At 43.6% G+C, this 21283-nt stretch overlaps 1 protein-coding gene across 4 annotated transcripts in view; it reads left to right on the plus strand.

Annotated features, from left to right (window-relative positions):
- The first annotated feature begins 309 nt into the window (after positions 1-309).
- PRLR (prolactin receptor) overlaps positions 310-21283 on the plus strand; it is a 125035-nt gene continuing 104061 nt past the window's right edge. For 2 of the 4 annotated variants that reach the window (XM_032278972.1, XM_032278973.1), the window contains exons 1-2: positions 310-3368; positions 3508-3775. The gene's annotated coding sequence lies outside the window, so the exon portion shown is untranslated. The remainder of the gene's footprint in view (positions 3369-3507; positions 3776-21283) is intronic. The other 2 variants (XM_032278974.1, XM_032278975.1) reach the window with 2 other exon arrangements.

Here is a 21283-nt window from a genome sequence, read left to right on the forward strand (position 1 = left end):
TGTAGTTGTCCTTTAAGAGCAAAGGCTTCACGGAGAGCAGATCAGCTGGCTCTGGGGAGGGTTTCAGCTTCTTGTTGTAGGTGGATCATCATCTAACAGCTTACTGAGAGAGAGTTGAGGACATGTGGCTAAAACACTGTCAGAGCTGCTGTGAACGCGATCCGAGTGACCAATTTTATGACCCAAACCAGGCAGACATTAAGTATTTTCTAGTGGTGAAGGAGCAGAGAGAAAAAGAGAGAACAAAGACATACATATTGGTGGAAACCAATATGTATGTGTGTGTGTATATATATATATATATATATATTTATTCCAGCAGCTAACATACTTTTCTGTTTAGAGGACTGGTATCTCCTATTTAACCACAAATTGCAAAACATAAGATCAAATAAGATTAAATGTCCGGTTTGCTAAATAGCAGAGCAAGGAAACAAAGGTCAGGAATTCAGACTCTTACATCTGAGGAAAGAGAGAGGCAAAGAGATGACATTGGAAATGCCAATGTCCTTTCAATGAAATAGAAAAAGGCTGCTGTAGGCATCCTCAGAACCTCACCTTTTGTCCAGTGCCACGGAACCACGGAAGGCGCTCTGCTTCTCTAGGAACTGGGGGAATGCTCCGTAGAGTCAAGGGCAAGTTATAATAAAGTGCTCCATTTGTTTACTTTGGCAAGCGGAAGATGACTTTACTAAGTGATACTCTGCTGGGGCCAAAACCACTGGAGTAGGAAAAGGGGGCCCTTCCTGGGGAGAGGCTTCTCAATCTTCCTGCCCTCAGCATTGCACTCGGAGCGGCCCTGAGATGTCAACAAAAGGATGATGAACTGAGTCAGCAGTGTTAGCAACTGGCTGAAGTAGAACGGAGCTGCCCAGAATGCTGCCCTGTCACTGGGGAATCTCGGGGAGGCTGAAAGATACTGTTACAGGGATTGAAGGGCTGGGCTGGCTGGAGGAACGATGCCATCGGCATCTATGTGGCAATACTCCAGGACTGCTCTGCCTTTGTCAGGGCAGGCATCACAGGTGGTTTTCCCTCTAACTAGGGTGGGCGTTGCTCCTTGAGCTTGCCAGTCTCACCTCTCCTCATGCCATTGCATGTCCAAGGCGTGCCCTCAGGGGACAGTGCTGATCCAGGGTGGCAAACCCAAGTGGGGAGAAAACCCTGAACCGCATCCTCTCAGAGCTCTGCTGCAGTCGTGACTGTACTGAGGTGCATGCTCTGAGCAGCAGTCACTGCTGGGGGTGCTTCCCGGCTGGAGTGGGTCTCAGCCATAACCTGAGGGTCCTCTCTTGGGGATGCTGCCAGTTAATTGGCTCATCTTCAGCCTCTGCCCAAACTTAGGCCTGTAGGTCCATCAATTACTATATCAGCCTCAAGGACTAAACAGGTGGGAGGAAGGACTAGCGTGAGTGATGGAAGCAGCGGAGCTGAGGAATGTGCTGGCACTTGTAAAAACCCAGCAAGAGTGACATCTGGCTGAATCTCGGTCATTCACCTGAGCATCAATCAGGGGTTACTCCCAGATCTGAGCAATAAGGGAAACTTCCCATGGCGGGGAAGCCCGCACTTGGGTAGACCTAGGGGAGCCGCCAGAAAGAAAGGAATTGGCCCTGTAGTTGATTAAGGTTCATAGAAAGAAAAACAAAAGCAGAAAATGATCATAGTTTCAGGCACTCCCAATGAGCCTGTGACCTCCCCCGAATCCTATAGCCAAATACGTGGGTGGCGCTGGCCTCACTTTCCCATTCTCCCACTTGTGACTTTTGATTCCACATCATGGCTAAGATCCTTGGCAAACTGGGTTAAACCTTGGATTTAAAAATTAAAATAAAATAAAATGAAAAACAGTTGGGGACGGGAAAATGGTTTCCAAGAATCTACACTTCTCTGCCCTGAAATGGAGTGAATATTGTGCTCCCCTCAAAATTCACATATTAAAATCCTAACCCCCAATATAATGGAGCCTTTGGGAGGCTTCATGAATGAGATTAGTGCCTTACAAAAGGGGTCCCAGAGAGCTCTCTCACCTTTTTCCACCATGTGAGCTTACAACAGGAAGTCAGCAGTGTGCAAACCAGAAGAAAGCCCCAACCAGAACCTGACCATGCTGCCACCCTGACCTCAGAATTCCAGCCTCCAAAACTGTGAGAAGTGTTATGTGGTTTATAAGGCACCTAGTCTAAAGCACTTTATTATAGCACTGACCTGATTAAAAGACACTCCTGAGGCCCATTCCTTCGGGAAAGGTCTTGATTAGCCTTCACCTGGCCCAGTTTGCAAACACACTGATGTGTGCTTCCCATAGCAATCTTCACATTGCAGCCTGGGAGACAGAGAAGGGGATTCCAGCCGGAGCAATCTTCCCAAACAGGCAGTTCCTACTAGCCAAGCTTCTTGTCCTACTTTTGCTCATTGAAGGTCCCAGCCTGTCCCCTGCCTAATCCCCTGGCTGATGGCCTCAGGCTTTGGAGAATTCCTTTAAGAATCCCAGTTGGCCTTATGGATCCCAAAATGTACCTGCTCTCCTAGAAGCCCCCTTCTCTAACGACATCCAGATTCTGAGCAAGCCAACAGTGCATGCATGAGAATCTTTCATAAAATAGGACTATTTTGTATACCCTTTGCTTTTTTTTATGTTATTTCCCCTCTTCACTCCCCTTGCTTTTATCTTACCATACACATTTGTCACCTCCCTGTCTGGAAAGCCTAGTGTCAGCTCCCTGCCTCTTCACAACTTACAGGATTGAGTCCAAACTTGCCAGCTTGGCCTTTCATGGAGTGCAGGTTTAGTACAGGACTGCCAAACACAGTGTCAGAATGAACCATTCTCCTGGCCTTTACCATTGCAAATATTTCTCTTTATTTTATTTTATTTTATTTAGGGAGAGCCGGTATTTCATGAGTTGATGAACTACTTTTCTTACAAACTTGAGAATTCGTATTTTTGTTCAAAATTAGTTTTTACATTTTGTTTAGAGCCTGTTAAAGATTGAGGTCCTCTCTCTGCCCCTTCTACTGCTAACCAAACCCAATAGACACATGTGAGCAAGTTGTCGCCTGACCCCAAGCTCCAGCCCCTGGAACCATCTGACACAAAATGCGTCCTTGTGTTTTCCAGCAAGGAATTGCCTTGCCTACAAAAATACTCTGTACTTTACTATGCAGATCAATGATTAACAGTGGGCTGTACCTTTCACCAGGTTGTAAAAGGACGACTGGGTAGAGCCACAGCATTCCCTTTGTCAGTGTAGGAAATGCAGAGGAGGATGTTACCTCTGGCCACTTGCCTCTAAGACTCCTAACAAAGATGAGGCAGGCTCCAGCCAGAAGGGTGGGTGACGTGTCCAACTGCCTGAAGGCCACAGGTGAGAGACTCAGGCCCCCTTCCTCTTTTCTCTGTCCGTTCTGATTCTCACCTTTTAATCCCTCTCACCTATGATTGGGAATGGTCAGAGTGGGGGGTGTTTGGGGTATCAATGGTGGTAAAAAGAGTCTTATGGGCAGGGCCATGTTGAATAGGAGATGAGCATGGAGATCACATGTTAGACCCCAGGAGTTCCAGGGAGACAGTGCTGTCCAGTCCTGGGATCGAAGATCAAGAGGGCGGCTCAGTAACACACTGGCCCCATCACGTGACAGACCAGTCCTTGGAGTGAACTGGGAGACAAGGAGGCTGCTTTGGCGTGGAGCTGAGAACATCTCCCGATCTCACTGGAAGGCAGAGAGAAGCTGACAGGGAACCCGCCACAGCCTGTGCCAGGGTGACATCAGGGTGAGTTGAGATGATTTTTTTAACAAACTTCATTTTTTGCAGCAGTCTTAGGTTTACAAAAAAATTGAACAGAAAGTACAGACAGTTCCCATTATACCAGTTTTCCCCCACAGAGTTTCTTCTATTACTAACATCTTACGTTCATGTAGTATATTTATCATGATGAACCAATGTTGATATATCATTATTAACTAACAAGTCTGGAGTTGCATTTGGGTTTACTTTTTGAGTCGTATGGTTCTATGAGTTTTAACAAATGTCGAATGACACTTATCTATCATTACAGCATCATACAGAACAGTTTCACTTCCCTAAAATCACTCTCCCTTCCTTTCTGCAAATCCCTGACAACTGCTGATTTTTTTTACTGTCTCTATACTTGTGCCTTTTCTGAAATGTCTTATACTTGGAATCATGCAGAATGTAGTCGTTTCTGACTGCGTCTTTCACTTAGGAATATGCATTTAAGGTCCTTCCATGTCTTTCCAGGGCTTGGTAGCTTCTGTCTTTTTAGCACTTAGTAATACTCCATTATATGGTGTACTGCAGTCTGTTTATCCATTTGTGCAGACTTTCCATCAAGATAGAGGGCATAAGCAATGGAAAGGGTGGATGAAGGGAAAATGGCAAGGAACATAGGATGAAACAGAAGCAAGAGGAGGAAGGTTTTGGAGAAGTGGGAAAACAAGCTAGAGAGATGGGCACAGAGGCCTAACCTGGGGTAAGGCAGGGCCTTGTAACCAACGCTCAGTGAGAGAGGCAGCCCCTCACTGACCTGCACCGGGCCTTTCCTGATTTTATAGATAGAGTGTCATGAGGGCAGGAACCATATCAGCTTCATCCTGAGAGCCCAGCACTTTGTAAGCATCTAATAAATGTTTATTACACCAATGAAACCTTCAAAGCCTCTTCTAAACCAGCAAGTTCTCCCAGACACCAGCAGATAAGTGGCCTAGCAGTCCCTGAGCCAGTCATCTAGGGCACGTGTGAGCTACCTGCTTATTTGAACTCTCCATGCCACAGGGCAGCATCAAGCTTGCCTGACACACACCTCCTCATCCAGGAGTGCACCACTTTGCCAGCATCTGTGCCTGGCTTTGGAGATGCTCCATAGACAGAGCCAGAGCCATGCTGCAGGGAAGCAGAAAAAACAAAGGAGTTGCATGCCAATCTAACATGCTAGATGAAAAGAGGCGTTCTTGCCTCAGTAAGAATCCAGCTCTCCATGCACTCATCTTCCAACCCAATCACAAGGCATCAGAATTAGTTCATCTGACCTCTATGTAACAAGAAGAGCAAGCAGGGTGATTTGGGTGCTGTGAGAGGAAGATGAGGCAGCTGTGCCCTCCAGATGTTCACCTTTGGGAGGAGAGAACATCTGTGCAACAATAGCAGTAGCTCCCATGCTCTGATGTGAAAGCCCAGCCTGACGGGTGCAGCTAGCAATCTGGGTGGTCACGGGTAGCTCTCCAGAGGGTCTGACGTAAAGATTGCAGGACCAGCCGGGTGTGGTGGCTCACACCTGTAATCTCAGCACTTTGGGAGGCTGAGGCAGGCGGATCATGAGGTCAGGAGCTCAAGATTAGCCTGGCCAATATGGTGAAACCCCGTCTCTACTAAAAATACAAAAATCAGCCGGGTGTGGTGGCACGCCCTTGTAGTCCCAACTACTTAGGAGGCTGAGGCAGAAGAATCGCTTGAACCCAGGAGGCAGAGGTTGCTGTGAGTCAAGATCATGCCACTGCACTCCAGCCTGGGTTACAAAGCGAGACTCCATCTCAAAAAAAAAAAAAAAAAAAAAAAAAACTGCAGGACTAACAGGAACCTGCCAGTCAGAATTTACTAGCTCATTGGTGCCCTCCAAGCAAAAGAGCTTATCAGTCAGACCTGTGTCTTAAACCAAGGCCTCCCAAGGCATGGTGTCCATTTTACTTTCTCTGGATGAAATGAAGAGGGAGAATGAACCCAGTAAGACAATGGAGTGCTTTGCTTTGGATCTGTTCATAGCCTACCTGTGTTTGTGCTTACACAAGTTGCACAGTCAGCACAAGGGTAGAGAGTTTTTAAGAATTTTTTACCTAAGAGAAAGAATTTGGGGGCTGCTTTGCTCAAAGGCTGTTTTTCAGTCTGGGGCTTATCTAGAGACATACGTCTTGTTCCTTGTCCCCACTGCTGTTTGCATAACTAGCGGAGTTGAGGGTCACTGTAGACAGACACAGATGGTAGAGATGGGGGTGGCTGGGCAAGGAATAGCTGCCTCGACACTTTAAAGTCTCCTAAATGGCTTCTCTGAAAAAGGACGTGTCCACGGAGACAAGGGCCCCATGGTGATTCTGTTGCTCCTAATGTGCCAGGCTTAGACTCTCCAAACCACAGGAAGTGGCCCAACGAGTTCCATGTAACTGCAAATGCAAGCAGGAAAAAACCGTGCTCAAATCTCAGCACAGCATCAGCCTTGGGGACAGCTCGTCTTTCCTAACGCAACAGCATCTGGCTGCTTCTGCTGCACCTGGGTGTCTTCAGGGCAGTTTGTGCACACAGAGGCCCCCACATAGACACAGAGTTCCTACCATTAAGCTCTCCATATCCAAAACCTTCTATGTGAAAGATACAGCATCTGTGTCTCACAAGAATCTATTTTCTTGGGGCATCTGCTATTTGGGAACTAACCAAAACAGAATCACCATCTTGTTTTCTTTCTTTTTGTTTTGTTTTGTTTTGTTTTTGAGACGGAGTTTCACTCACGTTACCCAGGCTGGAGTGCAATGGCGTGATCTCGGCTCACCGCAACCTCCGCCTCCTAGGTTCAGGCAATTCTCCTGCCTCAGCCTCCTGAGTAGCTGGGATTACAGGCACGCACCACCATGCCCAGTTAATTTTTTGTATTTTTAATAGAGACGGGGTTTCACCATGTTGACCAGGATGGTCTCGATCTCTTGACCTCGTGATCCACCCGCCTCGGCCTCCCAAAGTGCTGGGATTACAGGCTTGAGCCACCGCGCCCGGCCCCATCTTGTTTTCTTGCTCATTTGCACTCATGTTTATACATGGAAGAGACTGATCCTGAATATTCAGGGCAACATCCAGCATTTGGTAGCAGTGGAAAGAAAGAGAAGAGAAAGTTCTGGACTGTGTTCCTCTATCTGGGAATGTGACTGTCTCACCTCCCAAATCCTCTCCTCCTCCCGTTCACGCTTTTTCTTCCTGACTTACCGGAACCCTTTTTAGGCTTAGCTCCTTTTATCTTACCCTACACACTTCCTTTCTACCCACCCTGTACTTCTCAGCCATAGACATTGGAGCACATTTAATATGCTGGAGTAGGGCCGGGCACAGTGGCTCACACCTGTAATCCCAGCACTTTGGGGAGGCCAAGGCAGGCAGATCACAAGGTCAGGAGTTTGAGACCATCCTGGCTAACACAGTGAAACCCCGTCTCTACTAAACATACAAAAAATTAGCCAGGCCTGGTGACATGTGCCTGTAGTCCCAGCTACTCGGTAGGCTGAAGCAGGAGAATTGCTTCAACCCAGGAGGCAAAGGTTGCAGTGAGCCGAGATTGTGCCATTGCACTCCAGCTTGAGCAACAAGAGCAAAACGCCATCTCAAAAATAAATAAATAAATAAGCTGGAGTCCTTAGGGAATGAAGAGGTGGGGGAGAGAGGAGGGCACAGAGCTGAGGATGGCATGCAGAGGTTGGCACTAGCTCATTGACAAGAAGCCCCGAATTTCCAGGGGCATTAAAGAACAGGTGCTCATGACAAAGGGCAGAGCCGTGCCCTTATTGTTTGTAGTGTTGAACTATGTGTCATTTGTTCACTCATGTATTCTCTCAACATTGGAATTGAGCACCAATTACTTAACAAGGTAGGCCTTGGCAGTACAAAGATGAATGAAACATAGCCTTTATCCCCAAGAAGTTTGTGGGTGTGACAGGCACATGGACCAATGATGGTAATGTCAAGCGTGATAAAGTCGATGGTTCTGAGGGACACTCGGACCATGGGCCTGCATGAGAGGGCCTGGAACTCAACTGGACTGATCTAGGAAGAATTCCTCTGGAGTTAATGCCTGAACATGAAGGTAGAAATGGAAGGAGAAGGGCTCTGGGTAGTGTGTTCCTGGCAGAAGGAACCCACTGCAAGGGCAGAGGCACTGAGGAAGCATGGTGGTCACTGGAAAACAGGGGTTCAAGTAGCTGGAACCCCAATGGTACAGCCTAGGGAGAAGTGAGACCGAGGTTGGGTGGGAGCAGAACCAAGTCTCTGTATCCAAACCTTTCTATGTGAAAGATGCAGTGTCTGCGTCTCACAAGGATCTGTTTTCTTGGGGTGTCTGTTATTTGAGAAGAACAGAATTTCCAAAGATGGACTTTGAGGGCAGTTTGCAAGGCTGAGACTATGAACTATGGAAGGTCTGTCAGCAGAAGAGTTGGATGATTTGATCTGCATTGGCAGAAGGAAAGTTCTGGCTGAAATGTGCAGAGCAGTTTGGAGGGGACAAGATAGAAGACATAGAAAACACTTAGGAGGCTGTTAGAATAAAATAGGCTGGAAATGACGTTCCTCAGAAGTTTTTCTCCCTGCACACACACCTGGCCACCTCAGACTCCCTGTTCGAGGGGAAGGCAGACTGAGGAGAGAGCCTTCTTGAAAATAACACATCTGTTAATTGCATCATTTCTGTGTGGTCAATGTCTACAGAGGCTTTGTTTTGGTCACCATAGTGTAAAATCCCCATCATGTCAATATTTCCTCCTGATAAAAGCTCACTGTGTGTTTATTACTCTACCAGCTTCCTTACAGTATTTGCTCATCACCAGGTTTAAGGACCCAGCTGTGTGGCTCTTCCCCAGAGCCTCTGTTGGAAAGAAGATTCCTCTTTGGTTAGAAGTAGATTTATAGTGGCCAAGATGCTCTAGCACGGTGCAGCAGAATAAGACGGGCTCACTAGGGAGAGATCATTGACCCCTAAAGAGTGCACTTACTTTTTTTTGATTATGATAGAAGTATGTTGAGATGAAAAATTATTTCAAAGAAAAAGCATCCGATTGTTTAGGCCAAAGCAAATCTTTTTTTTTTGGGGGGGGGGGCAAAGTCTTGCTCTGTTGCCCAGGTTGGGGTGCAGTGGCACAATCTCAGCTCACTGCAACCACCACCTACCTAGTTCTAGTGAACTAGAACCTTCTCCTGCCTCAGTCTCCTGAGTAGCTGGGATTACAGGTGCTCACCACTATGCCCAGCTAATTTTTGTATTTTTAGTAGAGACGAGGTTTCACCATGTTGGCCAGGCTGGTCTCGATCTCCTGACCTCAAGTGATCCACTCGCATGAGCCTTCCAAAGTGTCAGGATGATGGGCGTGAGCCACCATACCCAGCCAGAATTATTTTTACAAATGTAGTTAAGAGGGCACATTCTAGAGCAAACTGCCTGCCAGGTATTAACTCTGGGGCATTGGGGAAGAACTTAATCTCTTTGTGCCTCAGTTTTTCACACGTAAAATGAGATAATTATATTGTCCCCTGTTCTGGTTTGCTGGGGCTGCCAGCACAAAGTACCACAACTGGGTGGCTTAAACAACAGAAATGTGTTGTCTTCCAGTGCTGGAAGCCAGAAGTCCAAAAGCGTGGTGTCTGTCAGCAGGGTTGGGTCTCTTCTGAGACTGTGAGGAAGAATCTGCACCACGCCCGTCTCCTAGCCCGTCTCCTAGGTGGTGTGCCGGTCACCTTTAGTGTTGCTTGGCTTGCAAAGCATCAACCAACCTTTGCCTTCATCGCCATGTGGTGCTGCCCCTGAGTGCATGCATCTATGTCCAAATTTCCCTTTTTTTATAAGAACACCAATCATATTGAATTAGGGCTCACCCTCATAATCTCATCTCAACTAATTATATCTGCAATGACCCTACTTCCAAATAACATTACATTCTGCAGTACTGTGTGTTGGGACTTCAACTATGAATTTGGGGTGGGAGAGCACAATTCAACCCAAACATTACCTAATAGAGTTTTCATTGAGAAGTAAATGAGTTAACTCCTGGAAAGCATTTAAAACAGCGTCTGACATTTAGAAAGCTCTCAGTCAATGTTAGCTTGTGCTGGATTTGTATTAGTGTGGCCTTGCCAGTAATTACATCTTGTGTCTTTTTTGGTTGGTCAGAGCTTAAGCCATACCAGGTATATGTTTTGAATAATACTCCTGGCTAAAAGGTGCATGATGAGAAGGAGTAGACACAATGGGTTCTGGTTTTTCTTCCCTGTTCTCTAAGCTGTGTACACAGAACCATACAAGTTGCCCCAACCAGGGGAAAAAACAACTGCCATTTCTTTTAAAGGGGAACCAATAAAGGTCTGTCCTGATGAGCCAACAAAAGCAAACTTCTCCATGTCTGTCACTCACTCAGTGGGCTGGGGTAGAGACTCCATGATGAGCTCTCAGAGAATGTGCAACAGGGGCTGATCCCAGGTGCCCAAGGAGCAGCTGATGGACGTAAAAGTGTTTGCTCACCTCAGCTCACCTTAGAATTGGTCCTTTAAAAAATAAATACGGTATGTTGATCTTTTGTGTGATGATTAAACAAATCAGATGGCCCAAAATGAATTCCAGGTAAAGAGGAATAAGAGAAAATATCAGAAGGTAAGGACCTGAAGAGCCCGGCTTTCCAGGCCCTGCTAGTTTCTTCCTAGCAAGCTCCTGATGGTGCTTGGTGGCTGCTCCAGGTGATTGCAGTAGCAGGAGATTAAGGAGACAGCACCTGCTTGACAAAAATGGTTGCTGAACACAATCGGCCAAAGTCAAATTGAGCTGCCAAGGGAAAATGATTAGGGATATACAGGTACCACTGAGGGAGATACCAGAAGGATTTGTGTCCACAGAGAGGTTTTCATGGGGCTGACTTTGCTGCTGACCCACTCACCACAGAAGCATGGACTCCCTGACTTCCAAGGCCAAGGCAATGGGACGCTCTCCCTCTTGCCCCTGAATTCCTGCATCGCATTTCGCTGGGTAAACAGGGAGGCTCCTGTGCTCCGGCAGGAAAACCCTGGACCGGGAGGCAGGACTCTGATCCTGCTTCCCCAAAGCTGTGCGGCCTTAGACAAGTGGTTTGACCTTTCTGGGCTCAGTTTCTTTGATTTTCTCTATTATTTGAAAGGCTTGGGGTCATGGAAATCATGAATTCTTCACACTGAGAGGAATCTTCGGAATCCATTTTGTACATAAGGAATGAGTAACTTGGCAAAAGAAGATGGTAGGGTCCTTTAAATACCATACTTCTTGTGGTCTTCTCACAGAGGCACCAGCCTATAACTCTGAGGTTTCAACACTCCACTCGGTTGTGGGCTATCTAAATCAAAACTATCAGGCCGGGTGCAGTGGCTCATGCCTGTAATCCCAGCACTTTGGGAGGCCAAGGCGGGTGGATCACGAGGTCAAGATATCGAGACCATCCTGGTCAACAAGGTGAAACCCCGCCTCTACTAAAAATACAAAAAATTAGCTGGGCATGGTGGCGCATGCCTGTAATCCCAGCTACTCGGGAGGCTGAGGCAGGAGAATTGCCTGAACCCAGGAGGCGGAGGTTGCGGTGAGCTGAGATTGGGCCATTGCACTCCAGCCTGGGTAACAAGAGCGAAACTCCATCTCAAAAGAAAAAAACTATCACATGCCCACATGTGCGTCTGCAGCCGACCACAAATGATTTAACAGGACCAGATTTCACTGGAGCTCTGCGGCCCTTCTCCCAGTGTGAACTGAAGGAAAAAAACCTGGAGCCTAAGGGACTCCCTTTTCTGTGTCCTGGAAACGGTTGGCTTTGGTTAAGTCAATATGATGGGCTCGTTGAGAGGGAGACTCAGGACCTGGGATCATGCCACACTCTCTGGCCCCAGAAGGCACACTACAGGCTGCAGATTTGTTGGAGGAACTTAAGGCCAGGACATATGAGGCTTAAGGCCAGGACATATGAAGAGCCCTGTACCCAGTTCTGTGATGTCAAAATACCTTTGGCAAGAGACATTGGCAACTCACTGGGTGTCCAGTGGGGGGCGACAAGAAAACAGACTGATGAAACCAGAGATTATTTCCTGTAGAAGAGAAAAATCTCGAAGGAACGTGGTAGCTATCTGCTGTTTAATGGTCTGTCATACAGAAGCAGGAGAAGGAGATTCTTCTTTGCTCCAAGTGACAAAACTAGGAGCAGTGAAATGAGATTATCAGGTGGCCAAGTTTTTCTAGCAGTTAGAGCTCTCTGCAGTGAGTTGGCACTCGGCAGGGTGGTGCCTTCTCCACATCTGATGTGTTCACACCATCACTGGGAGTAGGGACCACAACAGCTGAGGAGTTGAAGAGGGAATGCTTTTCACTGGGTGGAAGATTGGGCTGGAGAATGTCTCAGATTGTTGCCAACTATGAGTATGGTTTTATTATTATTATTGTTTTTTGAAACGGAGTTTTGCTGTGTTGCCCAGGCTACAGTGCAATGGCTGGATCTTGGCTCACTGCAACCTCCATCTCCTAGGTTCAAGTGATTCTCTGGCCTTGACCTCCCAAGTAGCTGGGATTATAGGCACATGCTACCATGCCAGGCTAATTTTTGGATTCTTAGTAGAAGCAGGGTTTTTCCATGTTGGCCAGGCTGGTCTCGAACTCCTGACCTCAAGTGATCTGCCCGCCTCGGCCTCCTAAAGTGCTGGGAGGCCACTGCACCTGGCCTGGTTTAATAATTTTTTTTAAGTGAGTAAACAATAAGAGTGGGTTTATGGTGTCTGTATTCCACAAACTATCATTTCCCACATTAACCATTTCATATATGGAAAATCTGAGAAACAGGTATGCTAAGAAGGTTGCAGTATAATTTAAAAGTACTTCTGAGTGGACATTGTATCACAAAGGCAGTGCCCAGTGAGGTTAAAACCGTGGTTTGTGGAAGCTGAGCCCACAGGGGTTTAAATCCTGCCTATGCCCTTCTTACATTCCATGAACTTGGACAGGATCCCTCAATTACTTAAGACTTCACTTTTGAACCCCTTGAGATCCCACCTGCTCATTTATCTAAATGAAATCTATCACTGTGGAAATAGCAAATTCCTCCTGCTATTGAGCAAAATGTTTTCTAGTCCTTTGTTTCTGTATGAAATAAAGCAGCTCCATCCCAATGCTAAATGATCAACTGCATATGGCAGAATGAGCTTATTTCATGCTCTCAGTTAATACAAGACCATAGACTACTCTGGATGGTAGTTTAAGATGAAATTGTTTCTCCTGATTTCCTTGTTCTTTATTGCTTCTTTCTTTGTTGTTCCTTCCTTCTCTAGTTCATAACACTAGCAGTCAAATCTATCTGCATGGAAATCTATCTACTATATAAAACGCTACATCACAATTTACATAGGGAAAAATATTTTTGTCGGCAGTAATATTTCACTGGAAGAGGCACTATTTGGCCAGCTAACTCTGGGATTTAGGCTCAGGTAGACTCGGTGCCTCAGTTTCTTTAGGTCTGCCATTATGAGTTGTTCTTTATTTGACCTAGCACATATATAGATGGTGGTTAAATTCAGCAAAATTCTCTTCACAAAGGTTTCATTTGTCTGGAAGATGTATTGATGTACTGATCTGGACAGAATATCCTCAAAGCCCCTTGGTTTACATGAGACCATGGACCAGCATGTTAGTCTTTCTCATTTAAAAAAAATAATAATAATCAACAAATTCAGTGGGAGTTGGTAGACATGAGTTTGAGGCAGTACGATATCTTTAAAGTACTCACTCAAATCTGTGTGATAATTGGCCAACTCTACCTAACAACAGATCTTCAAACAGCTATCAGGGCTGTTGGAATAATGTCTCCAGAAGAACCTGGAGAAACATTTACGTTTGTGTGGACCAAGGAGGAAAGCAACCCAGACGACTTCTGCCTATGCACATAGAGCCTGTGTTACTGACACAGGTATTTCTCTCCTAAGCCTTTTCTGCTTAAGAAAGCTTTAGGATCTATTCCTATTAATCATAAAAAAAGGATTTGCTGGGTTAAATCATTTTAACCTCCTCTTTATTCCTTACTTCACAAAGAATTGCAGTTAATCTGTAAATGAGTTCTGATGTTATGAAAATTGAATATGGCAAATTGTGTTATTAAATCAATTAAGGGATGAAGACGACTTCTCTGAAAGAATAACATAGTCTGAGTGGCAGCTCTCACCTAATAGGCATCTACCTAGTAATGTTTCTGAACTTAATGGTTACATGATATAATTCAAAATTAATACAAGCACACAGCATCTGTCCCCATAATCTTATTGAAATTAAGGGTTTCAAATAATTCTTCTCTCACTTTTACTTCGCCTGCAAGATGTGACTCACCCTTTTTTAGACTAACAGCTAAACTCTAATCCCTAGCTAATGTAAAACAATGCCAGGATTATTAAGCATGATTTTGATAAGTTTTAACCCCTAATGGGATTACCCTTGGTTAAATAAATTGAATGGCCAATGGAATTCCAATGTAAAATTTGTCAGCAAGGGTTGGCTGGTTGCTAGATAGTCAACTATATGTACCAGGAAACTATGAGGACAAATTTCCATTTGCACAGAGCCTTTGAGAATTGGCCATTTGAGGATTAAATGTACTGCTCATTACTTTTACTCAAGGACATACTAATGACCAATATAGTTTTAAATACCTACTATGTACAACTGCTTTACAAAACACTTTCGATCTTGATTTGAGAAGGTAGGAGATCCAAACCTGTATTCGGCTATCCTCACATTGCTATCAAGAAATATCTGAGACTAGGTAATTTATCAAGAAAAGAGGTTTAATTGGCTCACGGTTCTGCAGGCCATACAGGAAGCATGATTCTGGCATCTGCTCAGCTTCTGGGGAGGTCTGAGGAGACTTACAATCATGGCAGAAGGCAAAAGGGAAGCAGGCATGTCACATGGCCAGAGCAGAAGAGAGAGAGAGAACAAGGTGCCACACACTTTTAAACAACTACATCTCATGGGAAGTCACTCACCATCACAAAGAGAGCACCAAGGAAATGGTGCTAAAGCAGGGTTCCCCAACCCTGGTTTAGCAGAAACCAGGTCACATAGCAGGAGGTGAGTGGCGGGCAAGCAAGCAAAGTTTCATTTGTATTTACATCTGCTCCTTATCACTCATTACTGCCTGAGCTTGGCCTCCTGTCAGATCAGTGGCAGCATTTGATTCTCATAGGAGTGCAAACGCTATTGTAAACTGCGTGTGCAAGGGATCTAGGTTGTATGCTCCTTATGAGACTCTAATGCCTGCTGATCTGCTATTGTCTCCTATTACTCCCCAATGGGACCATCTAGTTGCAGGAAAACAAGCTAGTACTCCCATGGATTCTACGTTATGGTGAGTTGTATAATTATTTCATTATATATTACAATGTAATAATAATAGAAATAAAGTATGCAATAAATGTAATATGCTTGAATCATCCCCAAACCATCCCCCCTCTGCCCCATCCCAGTCCATGGAAAAATTGTCTTCCACAAAACCAGTCCCTGATTCCAAAAGTTTGGTAACCACTGTGCTAAACCACTCATGAGAAGTCCACCCCCATGATCCAGTCACCTCCTACCAGGCCCCAGCTCCAATACTGGGGATTACAATTCAACATGAGATTTGGGTGGGGACACCTATCCAAACTATATCAATACCTTCATAAAAGCAATTCAATACCTGTATAGTGTGATATACAATAAATGTCAAATGTCATATGTATGAGGAGCATAGAGAGGTGCTGTTATCAAGTCATTGTGTGACCCACTGAGCACTCACAATGAAGTACAGGTAGCAATTTACCTGCTCATTTGCTTATTGTTGTCCCATCACACTGGACTGGAAGCTTCATGAGAACAGGGCCCATGTCTCATCTGTTACCACAACTGTCATATTCGTATGGCCTGTAGCTATCAATCAGTAAAAAAATATATAGCATGGATGAAGCTACAGAAAGAAAGTAAATACTGACAGGTGTGCAAAATTTTTAGACATGGATATTTAATGATGGGATGAACAAATGAACCAAGACAGGAAATAAGGATTCGCTTGGCAAATATATCCTTTTATTTGCCCAGCAAACATTTGCAGATCCCTTACCATGTGCTAGACACTGTGGGCACTACATGTACAAAGGTGAAAAACACCATTTCTGTTTGGATTGGTGATCCTCTCTCTCAAAACTAGAGAGATTTGGAGATCAGCCTGGATGTAGTGAGCTGAAGAGGTACATGGTTGAGATCGGGAGTGATTCGGATTTTGTGAGGGATAGGGCTCCTTAGGTGTAAGGAGCCTTGAGACCATTGTTGTGAGGACAGTGAAAATCAACAAAAAAATTTATGTTAAGGAAGGTTTAAAAGTCACTGTAAAGGTGTCAGAAGTGCCTATGATATCGTTAGGAGATGTCCATTCCTGGAAACTTTAGCCCGGTTGCAAACACTTTAAGAAATCCTATCTCAAAACTTCAAGAAAAGTTAGATATATATTTATATAGACAGAATTTTCAGGACTGGATTATATTTGCACTTTTTTGTTTAATTTTTACTTAATTAGTATATTAATATGAATAGTAATTTGTGATTTTTTTATAAATATAGCTTTTTAAAAATATGGCATTTTGGAAAAAATTTGGTGCATTGTTAAAATGTGGTTTTGATTTATTCACAGACAGAAATCTTTTCTAACAGACTATACTTCCATTTCATAATTCAGTGAAATAATGGGACTCAAGTATACTAAATTTATCATAGAGCAAACTTTGCTAGTGTTCATCAGTGGCTACTGTTCATCTGTTTATTACATTTTATGTAATGACAGACAGTGTAATAACTAATACTGTTATCCCAACTATCTCTTCCCTTTAATGTTTCTATAGGAATATACAGCGTACTACATTTCTACATATGCAGCCATATTCTACCAATATGTATTCTGATTACAAGCTAGTTCCTTTAGAGTCCATATGTCTATCTTCGATCCCTATGAATCATGTAAACTGCAGAGCAAACTGCAGATACTCACCTCTAGACGTGAGATATATATGACACATAAAAGTCAAGTATACTCAGCTCCTAAGAGCAAGTGGGAAGACAAAGAAGATCTCCCGAGTGTAGAAATACTCCTTAAATCATCTTTCCTGAAAGCCTAGTTTGCAACTGAGTCACAAAAATCTGGTTTCAAAAAGTTAAACTTGGAATAATAAAAAGACAACCCAATTTAAAAATGGGCAAAGTGATCTGAATAGATGTTTCTCAAAAAATGATATACGAATGGCCAGTAAGCACAAGAAAAGATACTCATCATCATTATTAACTAGGGAAATGCAAACAAAATGATAAGAAGTTACCTCTTCACACTCACTAGGATGGCTATAATAAAAAAAAAAAAAAGGCAGGCAATAACCAGTGTTGGCAAGGATGTGGAGAATTTAGAACCCTCATACCCGTTGGTAGACATGCAAAATGAAATAGCCATTTCAGAAAACATTTTGGCAGTTCTCAAAAGGTTAAAGTTCATTTCTCAAAAAGATAAAGTTCTTAGGTGAACCAACAATTCCACTACTAGCTATGTGCCTGCCAAATTGAAAACAGATACTCAAAATTACTTGTATATGAATGTTCATAGCAGCCCTATTCACACTATTCAAATACTTGAAAACAATTCAAGTATCCATCAATGGAAAAATAGATAAACAAAAAGTGATAATTTATACAGTACAGTATTCAACCATAGAAAAGAATGAAGTACTGATACATACTAGAACATAGATGAACCTCAAAAACGTTATGGTAAGTAAAGGAAACCAGTCAAAAAGACCACATACTTTATGATTCCGTGTATAAGATAGATCCAGAAAAGAGAATTCCATAGAGACAAAAAGTAGATGAGTGTTTGCCAGAGGCTGGGGTTAGGAGGAAATGGGGAGTGACAGCTGATGGTTAGTTTCCTTAGGTGGTGATAAAAATGTTCTAAAATTGATTGTAGTAATGGATCTACAGCCTTGTGAATATACCAAAAACCACTAAACTGTACACTGTAAAAGGGTGAGTTTTGTGATATGTAAATTATATCTTAATTTTTAAAATAAAAAAGAAAGTTAAAAAATGTTAAACTTGGAATAAATGATGATTTTTTTTGAAGCAGATTAGTAACTACTGAAATTAGTCCTTGGTTTTTTGAAAAGCCATAAAAAAATTGTAAGTGGGAGAAGTTATAAACAAAGAGATGGATGAGTCACAGAAAATTGGGAGAGAAACAGATGATAATAAGAAGCAGTACAGAGAGACTCAATTGAGTTTCATAAAATCACTCAAGCAGATAAATATAGGGGCTACATGTGCATGCACATGGGTGTATATGTGTATTTACATCTAATGTACATGAAATATAATATGTAATAACTATATATTCACACTGGAAAAATTCTCAAAAAATATACCACCCAATGTTAACAATAGCTGTCCCTGTTTAGTGGGATTTTGGGTGACTTGGATCCTTTCCCCCTTTTGCTTCTCAGTATCTGCTAACTGTGTGCAGTGATCACTGACAGTTGAACAATAACAAAAAGAAAGTGAGTGTGGAAGGATGTTGCTAGAGAAAGTGTATTCTTGATCAGATGAAGGAAGTGGAGGCAGTTTGTGAAGTCTTCCTAATGAATAGTATCCTATTTGAGAAGACCAGTCTTTGCACTGGAGAAAATGCATAGACCAAGGTGGGCATCACTTACAGAACAGTTTGGCATGGGACTGCCTCTGAAATACTAAGGCTTAGAAGACTTGTTCTTAGTAACTCTCCAGGCAAAGTTTACAAAAGGCCTTTTCCCCTGTTTAGCAGATTCTCCCAAGGGATCTACATCTACACTCTCCATAAGTCGCTATATACTGGACTAGCACACATCTATCTATTCATGATTGTATTAGTCTGTTCTCATGCTGCTGATAAAGACATACCTGAGACTGAGCAATTTACAAAAGAAAAAGGTTTAATGGACTTAGAGTTCCATGTGGCTGGGGAAGCCTCACAGTCATAGTGGAAAGGAAGGAGGAGTGAGTCACATCTTACATGGATGGCAGCAGGCAAAGAGGGAGAGAGTTTGTGCAGGGAAACTCCTGTTTTCAAAACTGTCAGATCTTGTGAGACTTACTCGCTATCATAAGAACAGCATGGGAAATGCCCAACCCCATATTATTTAATTATCTCCCACATGTCCCTCCCACAACACATGGGAATTATGGGAGCTGCAAGATGAGATTTGGGTGGGGACACAGAGCCAACCATATCATCCATCTTTCTTTCCTTCTTTCTTTCTTTCTTCCTTCCTTCCTTTCTTTTTCTCTTTCTTTCTTTCTCTTTCTTTTACTTTCTTTCTTTCCTTTCTTTATTCTTTCTATCTATCCATCCATATATTTATCTTTAATTGAGATATGTCTACAAGACAATTGATACCTAAAAGTACTGAAAATTCACTTGCTAAGTCACAATATAACTTTAAAACCATCCTTATACCTAACATTATCTGAGCACATAACATTGACAAGTGAGACCCATCCTTGCGTCTCTGAGCTTACACTCTTATCCAATGTGAGCCAGAAAGAGTTGGTCCAAATAGGGCAAGTCCCATAGGCTTTGTGGGACTCAGGGTGGGCATCTTACCCAATATTCCCTCTTTGAAGCTGCAAGGCAGAGACAATAAATTCATCCTAAAAGAGTTCACAAGGGTAAAGTCAAGATGGTTGGTCCCCAGACAGGTCATAGGAACAAGGTTCTGGTCGTACAGTAGGAGTCAAGGAGCCCAAATAGAGGGACTTAAGAGTGGAGTAAGTGGGAGGGATTCATTGCAAAACTAGGTGGAAGACAGGGAGTGATGGTGGATAAGGCCAAGAGCAGCGTCTACATTTAGGTCTGTCATCAAGCTAGAGAATGTTCACAACACTGTTGTTTGAAAGAGAAAGGCATGGAAAAATCTTTGTCATCCATCAGCAGGTGTGAACAATTTAATTGTGGTGTTTTCAAATAGTGAGATTTCCAGCAGAGGAAATTAATAAACCAGAGCTGCATGTGTCAATTTAGAAAATAAACATAAAAACTTACCATTTAAAGGAATGCATATAAACAATAATTTCTTTCACATTCATTTCACAATTTGCTTACTGAAGTATCAGTATGTCTTTCAATTGGATGTGATGTGTTTCAAAGAAAGTTGCCAAATATAAAAGAGAAACAGGGAAGAATTTAGCTCCTGAACTGGAAGGTCACTCTTGCCGGAGTCCTTGGAGGAAGGCAAGATTTTGCACTTTGTTTGCCAATCCTTTCCTTAAATAAAGTTCCCTGAACTTCAGGTCAGTCTTGCCCCTTGAGCTGCTAAGTTATTCTGCCAGATTCTTTCAGTTGAGCTGTGCAGGGTCCTGAAGACCTGCTTTGGCTTCCTCTGCACCAGGCTGACTCACTCCCCAGGGAACAAGATCAACGCTGAGAAAGGGAAAAAGCAGGGCATGATAATGGACCCTATACTCAAAATAATAATTCCATTTTCTCCACCTGTCATTCCACCTTCACAGTGAAGCTTTTCTAGAATCTAAGAGGCTCTTGTAAAAATGAAGCCACTCCTGGGAGGTGTTGAGTTTTATCAGCCAACATGTATGTGGGTGTCCCTGGAAAACAAGACCTTGGCAAATTGTACCCACAAATGGGCTGCGGCAAGTGGGAGGAGAGTGAGAGGAGACAGTTAGAATCACAATGTAGAGGCAGAGGGTGGGAACAAGATGTGCTTTGCCAACCAGTCAAGTTTTCTCAAGGCTAATTTTTCTAGAAACCATCTTAAGAACAATTGCAACATTAGACAAAAAGCACACAAACAAAAACAGAAAAAAATCTAAACAGCCTAAGTATCAGAAACTATCTACTTATCCATACGGTTAAAAAGCCAAAATGAATTTCTTATATTTTTCACAGAACCATTTCCTAGGCCGGAACTCATTTCTCCTTAAATAAATATATTAACACTTTGCTCAGAACAAATCAAGTCCCCTCTAAAACTCTACAAGACAAAGTACATCGGCAGTAAAAACAGACACCGCGTCTCCACTGTTGTCAGAGGTAGCAAGGCCTGGTGAGAGGAGAGGGAGCTCATGCTGCTGTATCAGCAGGGAGGATGGATTTGTGTTTTCCACAGGGCAGGGTCCTTACAGGAAACAGGACAATTTGACAGGGGTGCTTGACAGTGAAACCCTTTACAAAGGTGTCAGTAGAATATTCAAAACCACAAGAGAATTCAGTGTCAGGGCTAGCAACTGTAGGGTTCCAGAACCAACCCAAGTCGGAAGGGTCAGAGAGTGGGACAGTCACCACAGCCCTAGAAGGGAGAGTTCCATAGAAAAGGCCATCTCCAGGGAAGCAGTGACCTTCAATCAGCCCATGGTGACAGCCAGGCAGCAAGGAGATGAGTACTCCCAGCCTCACGCCTTCCCTTCCCCCAGCC

The sequence above is a fragment of the Sapajus apella genome, unplaced genomic scaffold (genome assembly GCF_009761245.1).
Source record: "Sapajus apella isolate SASKATOON/1434 unplaced genomic scaffold, GSC_monkey_1.0 scaffold11, whole genome shotgun sequence".
Classification (NCBI taxonomy): domain Eukaryota; kingdom Metazoa; phylum Chordata; class Mammalia; order Primates; family Cebidae; genus Sapajus; species Sapajus apella.